General features: G+C 39.0%; 1 protein-coding gene across 29 annotated transcripts in view; it reads left to right on the top strand.

Moving 5' to 3' along the window:
* The window catches only part of Myo9a (myosin IXA), a 245,921-nt gene that overhangs the window by 41,378 nt on the left and 187,545 nt on the right, over window positions 1-16,998 (top strand). For 18 of the 29 annotated variants that reach the window (XM_076575367.1, XM_076575372.1, XM_076575375.1 and 15 more), the window contains one exon: window positions 7,105-7,163. The exons of the other annotated variants lie outside the window; for them this stretch is intronic. The gene's annotated coding sequence lies outside the window, so the exon portion shown is untranslated. The remainder of the gene's footprint in view (window positions 1-7,104; window positions 7,164-16,998) is intronic. 29 annotated transcript variants of the gene reach the window in all.

Here is a 16,998-nt window from a genome sequence, read left to right on the forward strand (position 1 = left end):
ACTTTTACTGACAGAGTATAAGAATTTCCTTTGGTCTGTATCCACCTCAACACTAGATATTGGTAGACTCTTCAGTTTTTGCCAACTGATAGTATCTCATGATTTAATCTTTCATTTCCATGATTATTATTGAAACTGGGCATTATTTCTACCTTGTATTTTTTCTTTCTTTCTTTCTGCTTGTCTTTTTTTTTTTTTTTTTAAAAATTTATAGTCTTGTGTAGTTCAGGCTGATCTTAGACTGGTTCTGAAGCCTAGATTGGCTTAGAACTCTAGATCCTCTGGCCTCAGCTTCTTTATTGCTGAGGTATAGGCATGTACTTCATTATTTGAATTTCTTGTAAAGTACCTGTTCAAGTTGTTTACTTAATTTTTTTTCTACTAAGGGTTCTGTCTTTATCTTATTGATTGTTAGCGATCCTATATATGTGTTTTAGATATTAATTCTTCAGTTAACAAGTGTATTTGTTTCTACCCCCCCCCCCACCAGAGCTCAGGCTAGCTGTGTAGTTGAAAATGACCTTGACTGTGATTTTCTGGCGCCACCACCAGCATTCTTTGTGCCCTCCACCATAGCTGTTGTTACAGATGCATGTTTCCCCCACCAGCTTTTGTTTTGGTTCTGGGGATCTGAACTCATGTAGTCATGCTTATTCAACAAGTACTTTATCCAGGGAGCATCTCTCTAGCCCTCTAAGTCACATTTTCGGATCCAGTTAGAAATAGCTGTATCCTCAAAATATTATTTTCTCTTTCTTTCTTTCCTCCTTTCCTTCCTTCCTTCCTTCCTTCCTTCCTTCCTTCCTTCCTTCCTTCCTTCCTTCCTTCCTCCCTCCCTCCCTCCCTCCCTCCCTCCCTCCCTCCCTCTCTCTTTCTTTCTTTCTTTTTTGGTTTTTTGAGACTGTTTCTCTGTGTAACTTTGCACCTTTCCTGGAACTCGCTTTGTAGATCAGGCTAGCCTCGAACTCACAGAGATCCACCTGCCTCTGTGTCCCGAGTGCTGGGATTAAAGGTGTGCGCCACCCCGCACATTTTGTCTAATTGTATAAAAACAGTATTCATTTATATCTGTTAAATTATAGGTTACCTTTTGGTTTATTGAATTTTATACAAATTTTATTACTATTTGGCCAGGTGTGGTGGCAAAGCCCTTTAATCTCAGCATTCAAGAGGCAGAACAGAAGCAGGTGGATCTTTGGGTTCGAGACCAGCCTGCTCTACATAATAAATTCTAGGACAGCAAGGGTGGATATGTGCTTATGTGTGCAGGTAACCAGGGAGGTCAAAAGAGTACATCGGATTCTCTGGAGCTGCAGTTACAGGCAGTTGTGAGGCACCTGACTTAGGTACTGGGAACTGAATTAGGGTTCTCTGCAAGAGTAGCAAGCACTTTTAACTGCTAAACCATCTGTCCAGCCTGAAACCTTAATTTTTTTGAGTCCAGTGTTCAAATGTAAAATGTAGTTGTACTTTTTCTTATAAGTTTGTTGACCTCAAATCTGAGGTAGTCCTGTTTAGCCTCCCAGATGCTTTTTATTTCCTTCCTTCCTTCCTTTTTCTTTTTCTTTTTTTCTGATAGGGTTTGATGTAATCTCAGTTTGTGCATTACTGGGGATCAAACTCAGGATTTTGTTCATGTTACTCAAACGCTCTATCAGTTGCCCCAGTTTATAAGTTTTATGGAAACATATTTCAGTTCTTAACATTAGTTGCAAAGTCCAGACAGTAAAACAGGATAGATGATAAGTTTTCTCTAGAGAAAGCCATAATAGAAAAGAATTTAAGGAAAGGGCAAGCATGAATGGGTAGTTTTTTGTTTTTTAATGAATTGGTACAATTGTCTTTGCCATAATAGCATGTCTTAGGCAATCTTTTTTTGTATATTTGAAATAATGACTACTGCCTAGTGCTATATTACCACGCACTATTATAATAGCCACTGAGGTGTCAGATACTAGGGTCTTTTTGTTTGTTTATTTAAAAAAAAAAAGGACTTTGGAGTCAGCTGAGTAATGGAAATGCTATTTGTAGTTGTTGCAGTAATGGAGTTATTGGCAACCTAAGAATTAGTAACAAGTACTTGCTTCTTGTTTGGGTAGTCACTGTTGAGAGCAATTTAAAGGTTTGTTAGGTGCAGAAATATTTACAGATAAAGATCTACCTCTGATGATAATTTATAACAAGGCTGTTCACCCTTAAAGGTTTATAAAACAATTTGAAAATAATCTTCAAATTCTTAAGCCTGTATTTAGAATACAGTGTAAAACTGGGAGTGATGGGCATTCTGGAAGGGAGGCAGAGGCAGGTAAATTTCTGAGTTTGAGGCCAGCCTGGTCTACAGAGTGAGTTCTAGTACAGTACAGCCAGGGCTACACAGAGAAATCCTATTTTGTTAAACCAGCCAACCAGCCAACAAAAAACCCAACCAACCAACCCAACAAAAAAAGCACTATAAAACCTAGACTGTCCAGTTAATGTAAACACAATTACTCTAGATGTTCCTAATGCAGATTAAAGTATGGATTAAGCTTTCCCTCTTGTCCTTTCATCCAGTTCTATTCCCACTGGCTTTGTTTCCTATATTATTTCCTTGTTGGTATCATACTCAGTAATTTTATTTCTGTAAAAATCCTTGTTCCATCTTTTCATTCTATCATTTTTCCTGGACCTTTTGGCAACCACTAATCATTTTGATTTCCTGTAACCAAGGAAACCAAAGTTCTGTTTTGTAAGTTCTTAGTCTTGTCAATAAAATAATCCAGAAATGGACTTAGAAGAAAGCTTAAGGGCCATTTTATTAGTTTGGTAGAAAAACAACAGGGAATGCAAACTGAAAATCTCAACATCTGCTGAGAGGAGGGAAGTGGAGAGAAATTCAGCTTTTGTGTTAGGTGTGGAGCTCAGAAAAGCAGTGAGAAAGTCCGGAGTTTCAGAGAAAGCATGCTTATACCATGGGTCAGTATCTAAAAAAGAGATAAAAAGGAAAAGCACGCTTAGTGGTGGGTTGTAAAAACTAACAGTTTATTAAGAAAGAGAAAGCACTCCTGAGAACAGGGGTAGGTTAATAAGCTGAGGGAAAAAGCCTAACAAAGTCTTAGGCTCAAGGAGCTTGACCATTTTGGGGATGTTTACATAAGGTCTGCCTTTCTTATTTTGTCTATCTGGACTTTCCTTACACATACTCTGTTAGATGAAGCTCAGGTGGGGAAGGATTTCCAGTTTTTGCTCACTGGCTGCTTTTGTCTGGTAATCTTGATGCTGTAGTCTCTAGCATTTATTCTCCTGCCATATCACCATTGTTTTGCCTTTTCAGTGATGTTACATAATTAGAAGCATATAGTATATAGGTATTTCAGATTGGATTCTTTGACTTAGCAATATATATTTAAAGATTCTGTGTGTCTTTTCATAACTAGTTTCTTTTTATTCTGGCACATTCCCTGTATCACTAATACTTTTTTTTTTTTTGAGACAGGATTTGTCTTTGTAACAGTTCTGGCTGGCCTTGAACTCAGAGATCAGCCTACCTCTACCTCCTGAGTACTGGGATTAAAGGTGTGTGCCGCTTGCGCCGCCGCCCCCCCCCCCCATTTTTTCTTTTTCTGCACTACTTTTTGAAGGACATTTTGGCTACTATAGTTATTCTTGTGAAAGTTTGTTTGGGTGCAGTTTTTAGCTCATTTGGGTAAATATCAAGAAGTGAGATGACAGGGTTACATGGTCCAAGTGTTTAAGAAGCTGCCACACACTCTTCCCTAGTGCTTGTGCCCTTTTCATTCCTACCAGCATCCCACGTTGTTTTTTTTTTTCTTATTAAATTTTTAAAATTTATTTTACATACCAACTAGTTTCCCCTCCCTCCTCTCATCTTATTCTCTCCCCCCACCTCCTTTCTACTCCATCCCCCCAATCCACTCCTCAGAAAAGGTGAGGCCTCCCATGGGAGTCAACAAAGCATGAATACCAAGTTGAGGCAAGAACAAGCTCCTCCTCCCTGCATCAAGGCTGAGTGAGGCATCACACCATAGGGAATAGGTTCCAAAAAGCCAGCTTATGAGCCAGGGACAGATCTTGGTCCCACTGCTAGGGGCCACAAACGATCAAGCGATCAAGCTACGCAACTGTTACCCACATGCAGAGGGCTTCGGTCGGTCCCATGCAGGCTCCCTAGCTGTGTCAGTCTAGAGTCTGTGAGCTCCCATGAACTTGGGTCAGCTGTCTCTTGGGGTTTCCCTGTCATGATGTGGACTTCCTTGGCTCATAAAATTCCTCCTTTCTCTCTTCAAGTTGACTCCCGGAGCTCAGCCCAGTGTTTGGCTGTGGATCTTTGTATCTGCTTCCATCAGTTACTGGATGCAGGTTCTATGATGATAATTAGGGTAGTCACCAATCTGATTACAGGAGAAGGCCAGTTCAGGCACCCTCTCCACTATTGCTAGGAGTCTTAGCTGAAGTCATCCTTGTGGATTCCTGGGAGTTTCCCTAGCACCAGGTTTCTCCTTAACTCCATAATGGCTCCCTCTATCAAGGTATCTTTTTCATTGCTCTCCCTCTTTGACCCTCCCCCAACTTTAGCCGTCCTGTTCCCTCATGTTCCCATTCCCTATCCCCTCCCCTCTACCTCCCCCACTCTCCCCACCCCCTGTCCCCAGTTTACCTAGGAGATCTCATTTATTCTCCTTCCCAGGGCAATCCATGTGTCTTTCTTAGGGTCTTCCTTATTACTTAGCTTCTCTGGGGCTGTGGATTATAGCCTGGATATCATTTGCTTTACATCTAATATCCACTTATAAGTGCATAATACTGTGTTTGTCTTTCTGGGGCTGGGTTACCTTACTCAGGATGATTTTTTTTCTAGTTCCATCCATTCGCCTGCAAATTTCATGATTTTTTTTAACCACTGAGTAATAATTGTATAAATGTACCACATTTTGTATATCCATTCTTTGGTTGAGGGGCATCTAGATTGTTTCCAGGTACTGGCTATTATGAATAATGCTGCTGTGAACATAGTTGAGCAAGTGTCCTTGTGGTATGCTTGAGCATCCTTTGGGTATATGGCCAAGAGTGGTATCGCTGGGTCTTGAGGGTGATTGATTGCCAATTTTCTAAGAATCCACCATATGATTTCCAAAGTGGTTGTACAAGTTTGCACTCCCACCAGCAGTGGAGGAGTGTTCCCCTTACTCCACAACTTCTCTAATATAATCTGTCAAAAAAAAAAAAAAAAGTGTTTTTGATCTTAGCTATTTTGGCAGGTATAGGATGGTATCTCAGAGTCATTTTGATTTGCATTTCCCTGATGACTAAGGATGTTGAGCAATTCCTTAAATGTCTCTCAGCCATTTGAAATTCTTCTGTTGAGAATTCTCTGTTTATAGATTGGTACCCTGTTTTTTAATTGGATTATTTGGTATTTTGATGTCTAGTTTCTTGAGTTCTTTATATATTTTGGACTCTGACAGATCTGGGGTTAGTGAAAATCTTTTCCCATTCTGTAGGCTGCCATTCTGTCTTATTGATATGCTCTTTGTCTCACAGAAGCTTTTCTGTGGGAGGCCGTTTTCCGGTTCCTCGTGGCTTTACCCAGCAGGTCCGCATAGAAAGGATGATTAGGACCATGGGCCTGAGTGCAGGTGTCTGAGATGGTCTGCACTTGGCTGTGCTGGGGGTAAGGTCTTTTGCTCCACCCCTTGGCGTCTCTATAAATACCCTGGGGCAGAGACAGTCAGGGCTCATTGGAATAGGTTCCAGGCCCTCTCGAGGCTATCCTTTATTTTCTATCTGTTTATCTCCACAATCTAAATCCTTCTATCTAATATTTCCTACTGCTCACACTCAAGAAAACTCTGGGGAGCTGTGGGGTTGGTGGGTAAACGCCCCACACTTTTCAGTTTCAGGAGGTTCCATTTATTAATTGTCCATCTCAGTGTCTGTGCTACTGTTGTTATATTCAGGAAGTAGTCTCCTGTGCCAATGCGTTCAAGGCTCCTTCCCACTTTCTCTTGTATAAGGTTCAGTGTAACTGGATTTATGTTGAGGTCTTTGATCCACTTGGACTTGAGTTTTATGCTGGGCGATAGATAAGGATCTATTTTTGTTCTTCTACATGCTGACATCCACTTATGTCAGCACCATTTGTTAAAGATGCTTTCTTTTTCCATTGTATAATTTTGGCTTCTTTGTCAAAAATTAGGTGTTCGTGGGTGTGTGGATTTATGTCAGGGTCTTTGATTTGATTCCATTGATCAATGTATCTTTTTTAATGCCAGTACCAAGCTGTTTTTATTATTACAGCTCTATAGTAGAGCTTGAAGTCAGGGATGGTGATACCTCTGGAAGTTCTTTTATTGTATAACATTGTTTTAGGTATCCTGGGTTTTTTGTTTTTCCATATAAAGTTCAGGATTGTTCTTTTGAGGTCTGTGAAGAATTGTGTTGGGATTTTGATGGGGATTGCATTGCTTTGTAGTCCATATGGGCGTTGAACTTCCCACCACAGGCAACTAAGTAACTGGAATTGCAGTTAGTTGTCGGCCCCATCTTTTGCTGAAGTATTGATTGGGATTATATTGTATTTACAGATCGATTCATGTAAAATTTGCATTTTAAGGATTCTTAATCTTTCTGTATTTCTTGTATATCTACAAGATATATTTCTTTCAAGAAAGTTTTATAATTTTCAGTTTGGAGGTTTTCTGTATCTTTTTGTTTTATTGCTAAATACTCTTTAAAATCTTTTGTAGATACTGCTTTCCAAGTTTCACTTTCCATTGTTTCTTGTAATTTTTTTTGTTTTGTTTCTTGAGACAGGGTTTCTCTGTGTTGCTTTGTGCCTTTCCTGGATCTCGCTTTGTAGACCAGGCTGGCCTCAAACTCATAAAGATCCACCTGGTTCTGCCTCCCAAGTGCTGGGATTAAAGGCGTGTGCCACCACCGCCCTCATGTAATATTTTTATGCTTGCTTTTTGTGTGTTGACCTGTGTCCTTTGAACTTTGGATTCATTTGTCAGTTTTGAATGTTTGTGTATTACTTTGGGTCCTTTATGTATAGAGACATATAGTCTGAGACTAAAGGTAATTTTTTTTTTTTTTTTTTTTCAGGACTGGGTTTCTCACAGAGATCCACCTGTCTCTCTGCCTCTTGAGTGCTGGGATTAATGGTATGTGTCTAACACTAGAGCTAATTTTTATGTTTTTTCCCCTCTTTATGACTTCAGTTCATTTTCTTGCTTCATGACACTGTCAGTCATCTCCACTACAGTAGTGAAGAGAAGCCATGAGAGTAGATGTAACTGTCTGGCTTCCAGTATTTCTAGGATATTCTTTCGTGCAGATTTAGAATTCTGTCTGACATAATACTCTTCTGTTATTAATGACTGTTAATTAATAACATTTTTTTTTTTTTTACATTTCATGAGTTTTATGTCTATTGGTACTCATTCTCTTGGCTTTTGTCTGTCTGAAAATAAACATTCTAATCATGTGTAAAGGATATTTTTTCAGAGTTTATATTTCTATGTTGGCAGTTTGTTTCTTTCAGAAATTTAAATGTTATCTGTTTGCTTTCTAGCTTCCATCATTTTTATGAAAAGGCAACTCTCAGTGTTCATGTTACTCTCAATGTAACATGTCATTTTTCTCTGGGTACATTAAATTATTATTTTTTAAATGTTGTTTTATATGTATGGGTGTTTTGCCTACATGTATGTCTGTCAGCTATTCTTTTTTTTTTTTTTGTGACAGGGTTTCTCTGTGATACAGTTCTGGCAGTCCTGGAACTCACTCTGTAGACCAGGCTGGCCTCGAACTCACAGAGATCTGCCTGCCTCTGCCTCCTGAGTGCTGGGAATAAAGGCGTCTGCCTGGCAGCTATTTATTCTTGATGCTTACAGAGGCCAAAAGAGGGTGTTGGAGCCTCTAGAACTGGAGGTACAGACAGGTGTGAGCCTCCATGTGGGTGCTGGGAATCAAACCCAGGTCCTCCAGAAGAACATCCAGTGCTATTTACTGTGGAGGCATTTCTCAGCACCCCCCCCCCTTTTTTACCTTTGATTTTCTGCAGAAAAACACAGATTACTTATTTATTTTGCTTTTGTTTTTCTGAGTTTTGGATCTGTGGGTTTATGGTGAATTTTGGAGAAGTTCTGCATGTTCTTCAGTCTTCTGTGCTGCTCCATTTCCTTTATTTTTTCCTCTTTCAGTTGGTTTGGAATTGTCTCACTGTTCTGACTGATCCTTATCACTTTTTTCCCCCCTCTCTATGCTTTATTTTGGATATTATCCATTGATCTCTTTGAATTTATAATCTGTGTGCATGCATGTGTTAAGTTTATTCAGTAACCTTTTAATTTTCACCTGAGATATTATTTTTGTTGTTGTTTTATTTTTTTTGTTTGTTTTTTGTTGTTGAGACAAGGTCTCTTTATGTAGTTCTGGAACTCGCTATATAGAACAGGCTCATCTTAAATATTATATATTTTTGGTTGAATGTTTCTCTTTGGCTCTTTTACTTTAAACTTACACTTTTCTGTCAAAACATATTAAATCATCCCTCTCTCTCTGATGGTATACCCTATATAAAAGAATGGATATTATGAGATTTTATTTTAAAATCATTCCATTTGAGTCATCAATGGTTTTGCTTTTTCCTCTTGCTTCTCCATCACACTTTCATGATTCCTTAGGTACCATTATTTTTACTGTATATGAATATTATAGGTGCTAAGAGCAATGAGAATTAAAGTTCTAACTGCTGCTTCTTAGAAAAAGGCATGTTAATTCAACTAAAAAGGTTAAATTAGCCTAAATGTGTGTGTGTTTTTTTTCCTGACCTGGAATTGACTTCTGGGTGGGCTACAACTGTAGTTAATTTTGATTTTAATTTATGTTATATAGATGCAGTTTATACTTTGTAACAAAACTCGCTATTTAAGTTGAGCTAGTTTCTATAGATCTCTTTGCTTTATACTGTTCTTGACTTGTCAGTCCAGGAGACTTTGTCTTCTTCATCCACTCTTTGATTAGTACAAAGTGATTTATGTTCCCATCCAAGTATTAGCCAGACCTGACCCTACTTAGTTCCTAAGGTCAGACAGGATGGAATAGCTTCAGGGTGGTGTGGCCATAGACTGTGTACTCTACGAAAGTGCCATTGGGAAGATTTTTTGGCTTGTGTTAGGTAGCTTTGCTTCTGAAACTCTTGAATCCTAGTCTTTCATTTCAGTCTGAGGATTGATTGTTTGCCTCTTTGCTCACCTTGAGTTTAGAGTTGAAAGTAGTAATTTTACTGTTTACTTAGAAAGGGCGTATTCCTGTCTGGAATTGAGCTTGGTTAAACTTTTTTTTTTTTTTTTTTTAAATATTCTCAGCTCTCAGATGAGTTTTACTATTTTGATTTTGTAGTTTATCCATCCCTTTTTCTTATTGTAAGTGAGAGGTTTTCTATTATGACTTGTACTCAGACTAGAACTAAAACCCTCAGTATTTTATTTTATTAGTTTCTTAATTTGTACAGATTCAAAATCTACTGTAATTCCCTTAATAACTAGCAGATTTGCTGGAATGATGGGGTGACTTAAGAAGTATTGTTTTTTTTTTTTTGTTTTTGTTTTTGTTTTCTCATTTCACCTGAAGGTGGTAGAAGCTACAGGAGTTTAAGGTTAATTTTTTCATTATTATTGAAGCACAGTAATGACGCCTTGTCAAACCTCCCTTTCTCTCAGTTATTTTTTTCCTTGAGATTTAAAAAGCTTTTTAAAAGCAAGTGATCTGAAGGAAAGGCTTTCTTGCCTTTTAAAAGCAAGTGATCTGAAGGAAAGGCTTTCTTGCCTTTTAAAAGCAAGTGATCTGAAGGAAAGGCTTTCTTGCCTTTTTGGATATGTGTGTGTTCTAATTGAGCTTTATTGTAATTGGCTCCATGATTATTAGAGCATCACTGCAACTAGAAACTTGTATGCAAGTAAGGTTTTTTTTTGGAGGGCGGGTATTGAGACAGGGTTTCTCTGTGTAACTCTTGACTGTCCTGGAACTCACTTTGTATACCAGGATGTACTTGGACTGAAAAAGATCTGCCTGTCTCTGCCTCCTGAGTGCTGGGATTAAAGGCATGTGCCACCATGCCCAGCTATAAGTATTTGTTTATAGCTATTTTCATGTAAAGGCAGATTGAGTAGTTAGGATAGACCATATGACCTGCAAATGTATAACAGAACTTCACAGAAGTTCAAACAGAACTTCACAGAAAACACTTAATGACTTTGAACTAGACCTTGATCAAATGCCAGTGAACACCATTTAAAGTTAAGTAAGTGCTTCACATTACATACACAGTTAATCCTTTCTACTGATCATTCCAAAAATTTCATGGAGTGTCTTTGATTTATAGAACTGTAATAGTGAATTCACATATTCCCTGTCAGTATTGTTATTTCCTGTTTGTTTCTTTTGATTAGTACCCACCTCAGTTCTACTTATAAAAGTTTTCCAAATAGGGAAAGATTTTTGTATATCAATGCATTTTTTAAGTCCCTCAGGGCTTTGCTGTGAAATCATTGCCTTGGTGAACATTGCTAAACAGCTAATCCTAACTATACTTATATGTTTATTTTAAAATGTAGCTTTTCCTAATCTATATTTTTCTTTCAGGAGCTCTGTCAGTGCTTATGATCCTCCTACAGCAGTTTGTTTGAGTCCTGTGATTATGTACCATTGTAGCTGTAGTTTTCTCTCTGGGTCCCACCAAGCCCTGGCAGTTCGACAGCCCATTTATAAAATAAACACTCAAGAGTGTTGGGGATTTAGCTCAGTGTTAGAGTGCTTGAGGCCCTGGGTTTGATCCTCAGCTCCAAATAAATAAATAAATAAATAAATGAATAAAATAAAAAAATTAACACAGACATTTATATATTTAAACTGTTTGGCCTAATGGCTCAGGCTTCTTGCTAGCTGTTCTTATATCTTAAATTAACTCATTTCTGTTAGTCTATAAGTTGCCACATGGCTTTGGAAGATCATCAGTTGTTGTGCCCTGTTTTTGTACAATCTGGATGACTGGTGACCACTCATTAGAATAATACATTTTATATTTTTCTAAGAAACATGTTAGTTTATGATTTGTTCCTGAGGTTGGAGGATGTTAAATGTCTCAGCTTTTTTTCCTGCTTTTTCAATTTTGTTCCATGCATTCAAGGCTGTCATTCGATATAGAATTAGGGTTTGGTATACAATATCCTTTAGACTTCTATTTGATCTTTCTATAACTGTTTGGCCTGTTGGATTATGTGGTATAACTGTAATATGTTTTATAGTGTAATAAGCAAAAAAACTTTAATTTTAACAGAGACATATGATGGAGCATTGTCAGTTTTAATTTGTGCAGGTATACCCATGATGACAGCGTCTCCTCACTCAGCCTTCCTGTTCCCAGAATTCTCTCTTCTGTTTGTCCCGCCTATACTTCCTGCCTGGCTACTGGCCAATCAACATTTTATTTATATAGAGCGATATCCACAGCATGCTATTATTCCTCCTGGCTTTGATCAGTCTTTCAGAGATTGTCTACTTACTGTAATTTTTCTTTCTTTCTTTATTCCTTCCTCCCCTCCTCTCTCTTTTCCTTCCTTCATTTGTTTTTTTTTGTTTTGTTTTTTGTTTTTGCTTTTAAAGGCAGTGTTTCTCTGTGTAGCTCTTGCTGTCTTGGAACTCACTCTGTAGACCAGACTGGCCTTGAACTCACAGAGATCCATCAGCCTGTCTCCTGAGTGCTGGGATTAAAGGCGTGTGCCACCACTGCCTGGCTACTTACTGTATTTTGAGGTAGTTATATTGAGACATAAGTGAAAGGATATTTAGGCTCCATGAAACATTTCACCGCAACAGAATGTATATGATATAATGGTTATAGTGCCAAATGTGTTTTTTTTTTGTTTTTTTTTTTTTTAAATCAAAACATTTATAAACACTACAATAATGGTGATAGTTGATTGGGATAGTTGTACTTTTTATTTATTCTTGTTATAGGATCATGTAATGATTTTTAAGTATCTGGGGGCAAATGTGGGAGATTTATTGGTCTTAGTATAAGTCTTAAGATCTTTAGTGCTTGCCGGGCAGTGGTGGCGCACGCCTTTAATCCCAGCACTCGGGAGGCAGAGCCAGGCGGATCTCTGTGAGTTCGAGGCCAGCCTGGGCTACCAAGTGAGCTCCAGGAAAAGGCGCAAAGCTACGCAGAGAAACCCTGTCTCAAAAAAACAAAACAAAACAAAACAAAAAACAAAAACAAAAACAAAACAAAACAAAAAAAAGATCTTTAGTACTAAATTGATTAATTTAAAGCCATACTTGGGATGTACCCACAACTGACCCCCAACCTTAATCTATTCTCTTTCAAGCAATTGGAGTATCTTGGTTATATGAGTATATATATTGGTGTGTGTGTGTACATATTTGTATGCAGTTGCAAGTACACATTTTTTATATGGAGGCTGATGTTGGATGTCTTCTTCAGTTGCTCTCCACCTTATTTTTTAACAAGATTTATTTAGGCAAAATACTCATACAATAAAGCAAAATAAATTTTTTTATAAAAGAGAAGCTATTTTTTTTTGTGTGTGTGTGAGTTGATTTGCGTGCATGTATGTGTGTGTATCATGTGTGTGCTCAGTGTCTATGAAGGTTAGAGGAGGGTGTTGAAGCTTTGAAGCTGGAGTTGTAGACAGTTCTTACCCACCACATGGACCTGGGTCCTCTGGAAGAACATTCTGTGCTCTTAACTGCCGAGCCATCTGTAGTGATATATTGTGTACCCCAATAAAGCTTACCTGGGGACCAGAGAACAGAGCCAGTCACTAAATTAGACATAGAGGTCAAGCAGTGGTGGCACACACCTTTAATCTTATCACTCGGGAGGCAGAGATCCATTTGGATCTCTGTGAGTTCAAGGCCACACTGGGTTACAGGAGAGAAACAGAACCAGGCAGTGATACATACACCTTTAATCCTAGGAAGTAATAAGGCGGGACATAGAAAGGTATATGAGGTGTGAGGAAACAGGAACTTGCTCTCTTGGGGCTGAGGATTTCCTAGAGGTAAGCTAGTGGCTGGCTGTTCTGCTTCTCTGAACTTTCAGCTTTCACCCCAATATCTAACTCTGAGTTTTTTATTAAAAGACATTTTAAGATTTGTGTTACAGCCATCCACCTTATTTTTGAGACAGGGTCTCTCACTGAACTTGGAGATCACCATTTTAGTTACATTGGTTGGCCAGTAAGCTCAGGGATCTTTTCTTTGCCTTTCTAGTGCTGGGGGATTATAAGCATTGTGCCTGGCTTTTTAAATATGGGGCAGGGAATCCCAACTCAGGTCCTCAGTTTGTATAGCAAAACATTCAGACCAAGTAATCTCCCCAGCTCCCAATTAGAATATTTAAAAAAATAGACTATCATCATTATTTTTTAAAATTAAAAAAATCTTATGCATATGGGTATTTTTACTACATGTATGTCTGTGTACTGTGTACATTCCTGGGCAGCCTGCAGAAGTCAGAAGAGTGGATCAGATCCCCTAGAGCTGGAGTTACAGATGGTTGTGAGCTGCAGGGTGCTGGGACTTGAACCCTGGTCTTGGAAGAACAACAAGTAGTCTTAACTGCTAGGCCATCTCTCTAGGCTCCATTACTATATTTTTAGAGAACACAAATAGTTGTGTTGTGGTGCATGCCTATAACCCCAGCACTTGGGAAATGGAGGCAAGAGGATCAGAAATTGAAGTTAATTTATAGCATTTGAGGATAGCCTGGGATACATGAGACTGCTTTAAAAAATAAACAAGAACAAAAAGCAACAAAATGAAAAACTCAGGGACTTTTTTTTTTTACACATTTTTTTACATCCCAACTGTAGTTACCCCTCCCTCCTTTCCTCCCAGTCCCTTCCCCTCACTTCTCCTCTTCCCTCCTTCTCTCAATCCACTCATCTTCTGTTTCTATTCAGAAGGACGCATGCTTTCCATGGATATCAACAAAACATGGCATATCAAGTTGCAGCAAGACTAAGCATCTTCCCTTGTATTAAGGCTAGGCAAGGCAACCCAGTATGAGGAGTAGGGTCCCAAAAGCCAGCAAGAGTCAGATAGTCCCTGCTCCCACAAGAAGACCAAGCCACACAACTATCACATATATGCAGAGGGCTTAGGTCCGTCCCATGCAGGCTCCCTGGTTGTTGGTTCAGTCTCTGCGAGCTCCTATGAGCCCAGGTTAGTAGATTCTGTGGGTTTTCTTGTGCTATCCTTAACTCCTTTGGCTCCTACAATTCTTCCACTCTCTCTTCAGCAGGGTTTCCTTAGTTCAGCCTAATGTTGGCTGTGGGTCTTTGCATCTGTTTCCATCAGTTGCTGGATGAAGCCTTTCCGTTGATAGTTGGGCTAGGCACCAATCTATGAGTATAGCAGAATATCGTTAGGCATCATTACATTGACTTTTTTCCCTTGCCAGTCATGTTTGGTTCTATCCTAGGTCTCTGGGCCGACCAGCCTCTGGGTCCTGAAGCTCCAGGCAGTGTCAGGGGGCTTACTCTTGTGGCATGGGTCTCAGGCTGGACCAGTTGGTTGGCTACCCCCATAATCTCTGCACCACCCTTACCCAGCACATTCCATAGGCAGGACAGACTGTAGGTTGAATGTTATGTGACTGGGTTGGTTTCTTAATCCCTCCACTGAAGTCTTGCCTGGTCACCGAAGATGGCCAGTTTAGGATGCATATTCTCTTTATTGCTAGGAGTCTTAACTGGGATCATCCTTGTAAATTGTTTGTTTGTTTGTTTGTTTATTCATTCATTTATTTATTTAGTTTATCAAGACAGGATTTCTTTGTAGTCTTGGTTGTCCTGGAACTCACTCTGTAGATCAGGCTGGCCTTGAACTCACAGAGATCCATCTACCTGTCTCTGCCTCTCAAGTGCTGGGATTAAAGGCATGTGCCCAGCATACATTGGCTTATTTTTATAAGCATTTGTGTGTGTGTGTGTGTGTGTGTGTGTGTGTGTGTGCTCATGTGGGCACACAGGTAGAGTTCAGAGGACAATTTATAGGATTCTTCCACCATCTGGGTCTCCAGATTGAACTTAGGTCAGGCTTAGTGGTTGGTACCTTCACCTCCTTGAGCCATCTTGCTAGTGCCCTCTTTTACATTTAGAATGGAACCCCAGACTACAAGGAGCTGTGTAATCTGATCCCTTCGTATCTCTGACCTCATCTTTTTACTACTTTCCTTCTTGGCTTGAACCACAGTGAGTCCTTTTCATTTCTCAAAGTTCCAAATGTGTTCTTGGTTGAGACATTTTGCCTTCTTCACTGCTCTTAGCTTGAAGCATTTCTCCCATGTGTTAGTATAATTGGCTCCTGCATGCTTTATAGGTTTTACCACCTTGGAGAAGTTACTGCATACTACTGATAACTAAAATAGCATGCTGGAGCTCTTTAGTATAATGATAGGCAAACTACCGCCCACAAGCAAAATCCTGCTGGTGGCCTGATTTTGTCCTGTCTGAGAGCTAAAAATGTTTTTCATATTTTTAAGGGCTATGAAACAAAACACAAACAAAAACTTTATGTGAAAGACTCTGTGTTCCCCAAAGTGTAAAATATTTATTATCTATCTTGCCCTTTATAGAAAAGTACTTTCTGAAATTATTTTGCTCATTTCTTTCCTTGTCTTGCCCATAATACCCTCCCCGCCATGCTTTCTTGTGAGTCTTAGAATGTTGATTGTGTGGAAGAACAGAGCAAAAATAAAGAACATTCTAATTGCAGTGGACCTCAGCAAGTGATAAAAATGGTAGTTGAGACTTTTTCCAAAATAGACAAGGTGGTTTGTTAAACGATAAGCTCACATGACTCTGAACGCCTCTTATATGTATTAAAGTTGCAAATATGAGTCTATAAAGTATATCTCTGAAATTGTCGAAGTGATTAACAGTATACATATCTGAAAACTTACTAACCACAAGCAGACTAGCCCATTATGGAAGCATGTGTTCCATAGATAAACCACTTGAGTTAAAAGATGTTCCTAGGTCATCATCCCAAATAAGTGATTGAGAGAGATGGTTTTTTGAGACAGGGTTTCTCTGTGTAGTTTTGGTGCCTGTCCTGGAACTCGCTCTGTAGACCAGGCTGGCCTCGAACTCACAAAGATCCACCTGGCTCTGCCTCCCAAGTGCTGGGATTAAAGGTATGTGCTACCGCTGCCCAGCTGATAAGTGCTATGTTCTTATGGATAGGTGTGAGACTATGGAAATTGATGCTGAATATTAATATTTTGATCATCATTTTATATTCATTGTTGGCTAGCAGACAGCTTAGTATTGACACCAGTAGCTGGAAGAATTTCACACTCTTATGGATCCCACTAAAGTAAAGCTGAATTCTTGACTATGCCATAGAGTAGAGCAAAGTTAGTGAGTTTATTAAGTAGAAGTAAGGGAGAATATATGCTTTAGATTTTAAAATGCCAGGCATTTAGGGAGAGGGACATGTATGAAGTATACAGGACATGTCCTGAGCCATGGGTTTAAGCCATGGGTTTAAATATCAAGAGAGAAGATATTTTCTGTATTTTTATAGTAACTGTGTGTATGTGTGATTGTGTCTTTAAAAGTTTCTGTGGATGTAGTTATAAGGTTTAATGATTAAGCAAAGTTCAAAAAATTAAAGTATAAGTATAAAGTATAAATTAAGTAAAATCTATATTAGGTTACTTAAATATATGAGTTGCTTAAAGAATTTGCTTTTGTAAACTGAAATTGTAGGTTGCACTATGAGGTGTATTGTGTGGGTTTAGGAGTAAGAGAGGAGTGCTAAGCCTGGTGGCGGCGGCGGCACCACCACCACCACCACCACCCGCCTTTAATCCCAGCACTTGGAGGCAGAGCCAGGAGGATCTCTGTGAGTTCGAGGCCAGCCTGGGCTACAGAATGAGTTCCAGGGAAGGCACCAAAACTA

Source organism: Peromyscus maniculatus, chromosome 7 (assembly GCF_049852395.1).
Source record: "Peromyscus maniculatus bairdii isolate BWxNUB_F1_BW_parent chromosome 7, HU_Pman_BW_mat_3.1, whole genome shotgun sequence".
NCBI lineage: Eukaryota > Metazoa > Chordata > Mammalia > Rodentia > Cricetidae > Peromyscus > Peromyscus maniculatus.